Consider the following 6,646-nt stretch of genomic DNA (forward strand, 5'->3'; position numbering starts at 1 on the left):
AAAGGCTTCGAAATTCACCAACCCCGAGCTCCGAATACTCCACCACCTAATCACTAGAACCCTACATCCGAAAGCCAGATTTGGCGATGCTGTCACCATCAGAGACATGCGCCTAATGCACGCCATCATGAACAACCAGAACCTACAGTTGGCGCATCTCCTCGCTCAGGCCATCACCAGCGAGAAGAGTTCGGCGAGCACGGTTATACCAGTTTTAGGAGGAGTTGTGACTAAGTTGCTCAGAAGAATGGGTGTTTTGGGGGATGTTGCACGGCTTAATTATACGATTGGGGCCGTATCTGAGGAGATTGGGTATAAGTGGTTGAGTTATTGGAAGTATATTCGCGTGGAAGGTGAGCAGTTGATCATCCAAGCGAACCCAGATATACCCGATTCCGAGGAGTGGATGGTGCCGGGAGTGAGAGTTCATGGATTCAGACATGAAACTCGGACGCGGGACGGCAGTAGGAGGCGAGGTTCCCAGGAACCTATGGATGAGGACGATCCGACAGCCCATGGGCGGCCCACCGACACCCGCCGACATTCTTCAGTCGGAGAGGGTGATCATCCACGATCACGATACCCACCGTGCGGCTATCAGTACCACATGGGGGATGTACCGGGACAGGAGAGTTGGTTCTCCCATCATGCGATCCTTGAAAATTTGGATCATTTTGCGCATCATGCGGGGAGGCAGTTCGACATCCCACCATTTCCACATGAGTATCCGGTGATGCAAGCCTACCGTGATCCTATGGGCACTAGCCCGAGCCATCAGTTTTCAGGACCTCCACAGCCGCCGACTCATCATTATTCGCAGCGTACAGTGATCACGCCTACACCTCCACCACCACCTCCAGAGACTACAGGGGCTGAGAACTTCATTAATCAGATATTCAGCACCGACCCTATTATCACGTCTACTGTTGGTCAGGACCCAAGGTGGGAACAGGTATTAGAGCAGCGTACGACTGCAGGGGTTACGCAGGGTATAGATGGTATGGATGTGAACCAACAGTGGGGACAAGGTAGAGGTTCACAGGATAGTATGAGTTGGAACTTAGGGCCGATGGTATTTACGAGCACGTCATCGTTGACTGGGTTGATAGCTAGATCAGATGAGATAGAGTTTAGGATATCCTCGGGTGTTAACACTGCAGAGTTGGCAGATCAGTTTGCCACAGACGAGGAGCTGACCAGTGAGGGTCAATCTAGACTGAGGAACCCGACCAGAGCCCGTACCAACGTCATCTACTCTCCCCCATACTCAGCGCCCCAGCCGTAATCCTGATATCTTTTCGAACATTCTACTTTTATCACTGCTACATTATATTACATTACATTATATTTTTGTACGCCCGATTTTGGGCATAACTACTTTTATTTTTAGCATGTATGGTTGTCTTTAGAGTAATATTACATGAATACACGTCACAAAGCAAACGACGATTGAGACCGTACGAGGTGGATATTGGAGCAAGGACGACTTGGATGAGGATGACGCCGGCACCAGAATTGAAGAATCCATAATCAGCGTGACATCCGACTGCACGTCTTGAAACCCTAGGGGAGTACTACGTCTTCAACACCTTTTCAATTAGAATATACGCAAATTACTATACCACTTTAAAAACTAAGTATGGGATTGGCAACCCCACCTACATAAACTTTTAATAACACAAACGCTTCTTTAAAAACTAAAGTGTGGGATACTCCGTATCCTTAACATTGAGGACAATGTTATTTTAAAGTGTGGGATAGAAAATGTTGCACATAACGATCCTTGTAAAATCCTCAAGTTTTTCACAAAATTCAAAACTTTTTGAATTATAAAACGCTAAGGATGATAAAATTCTATAAAAGATCAAAAAGTTTTTGCTACAAAATAGACAAAAAGGGTAAAACAAGGTTGAAAACTTTTTGCGAAAAATCAAAATCAATTTTCCCAATAGAGCATTGCATAACAAAAGGCGCAATTCGACCCGCTATAATTGCTGTGAGGCACCCCCAAATAAGGCTTTATAAGCACTCATTTTTAGTGCTTCACTATATTTCCGTTGAGCGCCGGTGTTAACATCTCGGAATCAGAACTTGCTCTTGATCTACATTTCGGAATCACACATTTTGATGAGAATGACTAAGTTAAAACCTCAGCTATTCGTGAAGACAAAAACAACCTCCGCTACACACTTTCGTTTCCACTTTCGCTCCACAAAATCCATTTCATTTCTTATTTACTCTATCCGCTTCCCAAATAAATAAATCCTGACTAGATCATTCTTCTTCGAGAAAACCTCCAAAATCGCAATAGAAAAATGCGAGCATCCAAGCCAATTATCAAAGAAGATCGCCCAAAAGGAGACCTCGAAGAGAAAATCAAAAGTTGCTTTCAAAAAAAAAAAACTAGAGCAAAGTCTCTATGAATAAAGGCTCTGAGGAATGGAGCAGAACCAGCAAAGATTCGAGAAAAGAACTCCTGGCAGTCAAAAAGAAGGATGCCCGTCCAAGAAATTCCCGACAAAAAGCTGAAAGGATCAATGAAATCAGTCTTTCAAAAAGAAAACTCCTATCTATCAAAACCCTTCGTACTCTAGAAACTTCAAAAATCCCCATCTCTTCATAAATTCAAACTGAGTCAATAACCGAAAATTCTTGCAAATAAGTGATGGAAATTTGAATCTTGATCAAGCCTATGACGAAGAATGTAAGCATGACTGGCTAAGAGTGACTTCATTTCTTAGAACTTTAGGACACCCTAAACACTTTAGTGAAATGAGTGACCCGAGTGAGATAGCCTCAGTTATGTAACCTCCTCTCATGCTTGCGGGAAAAGATTTGAGAATAGCAAAAAGAATAAAAATCAAGTTTCCGCTCTTCCGTCTTGAGGAATAAAATAGCTTGATCTCTACGAATTAAAGTCCTCACTGTTTTTAGCTCGGAATTTTGCTTGAGGACAAGCAAAGTCTAAGTGTGGGATATTTGATATCGGCTAAAAAGTCACGTTTTTACCCCCGATATTGAGTCCCAAAAAGCATAAAGTTCAACACTTTGTCGGCAAAATAATCTCTTTTTCGGTTGAATTTGTAGGCAAAGCAATTACGAAGATGATGCAAAAAGAATCAAGAGAAACGGAGCTAAAACGAAGATTCTAGAGCGAAAACGGTGAAAGACAAGAAATCAAGTTACGATCCAGGGAATTCAGGCTGACCAGCTGCCAAAAACGGCCTGCCATACGACCTGCCATACGGCCTGCCATATGGAAACGGCCTGCCATATACGTGCCACCACACGGCCTGCCAAACGGCTTGCCTCAAAAACGGCCTGCCAAATACGGCCTGCCAAACGGCCTGCCAGCCGTATTTTGCTATTTTCCAAGTCTATTTAAAGGGTCTTTGTCATTCATTCCAACACACACCTCTCTTCACTCTCTCACTACAATACACTTTCTCCCACTAGAGCTTTCAAGGCCTTCTCACCTCCGAGCGGGAAATTAAGTACCCGTAGGCGAACGCCGAAGATTGTAATAGGAGCGGGCTAGAGGTTGTCAGCACTTGTAATGGTTCAGATCTCGTCTGTAAATGGTGAACGCTTTCCTTAATTTAATAAAGTTATTATCTTGAGTTGCTTTCATCCTGCATGATTATCTATCTGTTACAATTGTTTATCATATGTTGAATATTTTATCTGAAACTTGTCATGTTGTTATGCTGAAACCTTGACGGTTTAGAAGTTTAATTTACGGATCACCCTTTCTGCTTATTCACGTGGCTATAACCTAGGATACTTGGTAAGTAGTTATGTGTGCTTAACGTCACAATAGGGATATAGTACCTACGTACGAATAACCATTTGTTCGTCATAGAAGAGCTGCCCATTTAGGTTGTGATTAGAGTTAGCAATAGAGAGTTCTGTGAACCCTAGCTTACTCAGAAGCATGATTTGCTTCAGAAGCAATGTTCTTGAGATGTTGTAAGATGATCCGGGGTTGAATAAGTGATCGCAAAGGAGAGACTTCTATCCCAATTAGCAGTACCTTAGGATACCTAAGATTGCACATCTGTTAACGTTAAGGCATAGCATAGTGATTTAGTGGTAGGATATTGCTTTAGTTAGACCAACTAGGATTAAGAAAAGCTGAGAAGTTCCTTTATTGGGTAAACCACTTTGTTCATGTACCTAGGATTCTATCCATAAGGTCGTTTAAACCTTTCAGGTTAGCGTTGGGAGTAGGGATTACCTGTCTTAGCCAGAATCTTCAAAGCCTAAACTCTTAGTGACAAATCAGTTAGGTTCACAGCCCAGTTGATTGAGGTTTAGTGTTTATCCTAGGAAGTTGAACTCTTGCGATAATTCCCCTTCAGAATTCTATTCTTCATACCTATCTTTACTTTTATTGTTTAATTACTATTTTACCTAGTTAATCTTAATCTATCACCTCTTGTCACTAGGGTTAACTATATAGGCACTTTTATCCCACATTACTGAGCAAACATACAAAAATACGTACCTGAGTTATATTTACCACTTACTCGTTTAAAAGGAAGATAAGTAGGTGAGCTATAGCTTGGAACCCCAGCTAAATATAAATAAAAAACAACCACTACTCACCCTCATGGTAGCTGACTCTGACGTGCCGCGGCCTAACGACACCGCGAAAATAAAACCGTCCGTTTCGGCCATATCAATGCTTTATTGAACTTGTTCCACTTTACTAGATACTATTTTATATTATTGCGGTATTCGCACATACATTGCTAGATGTGGTTTTTCTATTATTCATGGTTTTTACTTATGACATTTGGGATATTTTATTTCTTTAATAATGCATGAATAATGAATGAGGAATTTTACTACTTAAAGTGCTTGGTTTACTATTATTATGTAATGCATGATGAGTTATTAATAACCATTGTGAATTGCTTATTATCACTACTGTTACCACTTCTTGTTGTTACTTAGTGTTGATACTACTACTGTATACTGTCACCACTACTGTCACTACTAAGCATTATGTACCACTACTACTTACTGATATCACTACAAGAATCTTTACGGTTTAATATTATTTACTATGCATCACTACCCGTTACTAGTATATTAATACGTACTGATTTCGTTGACACTAACCGGATGTGTTATCTTGATAAGAAAGATAATGCCACAAAAGAAGATTACCCGAGCTGATGTTCGTCGGTGGATCTCTGAAGGTCTAACCAAAGTTGTGGCTGAACTCCGGAATGGAACCAACATCAACAACAATACCAACACTGGTAACCATCAGAACTAGAATAATCAGGACACCACAACGTTCAGATCAACAACAACTAGGATACCACTAACACTATCAACACCAACAATGTCAACACCAACACTAACTAAGGAGGATGCACGTATAAAACCTTCTTGAGTTGTGAACCCCATTCTTTCAATGGTACTGAAGGCCTGGTCGGCCTGACCCATTGGTTCGAGAAGCTTGAGTCTATTTTTCATATCAGTGGTTGTAGAGATGCTGATAGAACGAAGTTTGCGTCCTGTAAGCTGTCAGATGGCGCTTTAACATGGTGGAATACGTATGCAAAGTCTGTAGGTATGGATCAGGATTTTGAAACTACTTGGAAGGATTTGAAACAGAGGATGATATAGGAGTACTGTCCTTACAATGAGATTGTTAAGATGGAGCGAGAATTCCAGAACCTGAAACTGGTTGGTATTGATTTACCCAGTTATAATAAGATATTCTTTGAGCTTGCTCTTATGTGTCCGAACATGGTTACGCTGAGCGTCGAAAGATCACTTTGTTTGTGAAAGGGCTAACTAAGAATATCCAGGGAGGTGTGACTACTTCAAAGCCAAGGACTGTTCAAGAGGCCGTTGAGATGGCGCATGAGTTGATGGATCAGATTGAAGAGCGAGGAAAGGCTCCTGCATCAACTGAGACTAAGACTTTTGACAACAACAGGAAATGGAATAATAATAACAACAATAACTCTCGAAAGAACCACAACCAGCAGCCTTACAAGAAATAGAATACAGCCAAGGGCAACACTACTACCCTAAATACCAACTCTGGGTATAAGGGAAGGTTTCCGTTGTGTACTAAATGCAATAGAAATCACACGGGAGATCGCATAAAGCGGTGTGATAAGTGTAAGAAGAATGGACACTCGTCCGCGGAATGTAAAGTGGTACAAATGTTTGCTATGGATGCGGGAAAACTGGTCATTTTAGAAAGGATTGTCTGACTACAAATAAGAATACAGAACCTGCTAGAGGAAGAGCTTTCAACATCAACTCCAGTGAAGCTCGTGATGATCCCAAGTTAGTCACGGGTACATTTTTACTTTAAAATTAACATGCTTATGTACTTTTTGATTCTGGAGCTGATAGGAGCTTCGTGTCTAGAGCTTTTTACCATAATCTTAAGAATCATGTATTGTCATTAGAAAACTTGTACTCTATAGAACTAGGGAATGGTAATCTAATGAGAGGTGATAAGGTCTATCGTGATTGTACTTTGATTTTGGCTGAAACGTCATTTAGAATAGATGTGATACCGATTAAGCTGGGAAGTTTTGACCTTATGGTTGGAATGGACTGGTTAGCTGAGAATAGAGCTGACATCGTTTGTTACCAGAAAGCGATTCTC

The sequence above is a fragment of the Rutidosis leptorrhynchoides genome, chromosome 5, assembly GCF_046630445.1.
Source record: "Rutidosis leptorrhynchoides isolate AG116_Rl617_1_P2 chromosome 5, CSIRO_AGI_Rlap_v1, whole genome shotgun sequence".
Taxonomy (NCBI): Eukaryota; Viridiplantae; Streptophyta; class Magnoliopsida; order Asterales; family Asteraceae; genus Rutidosis; species Rutidosis leptorrhynchoides.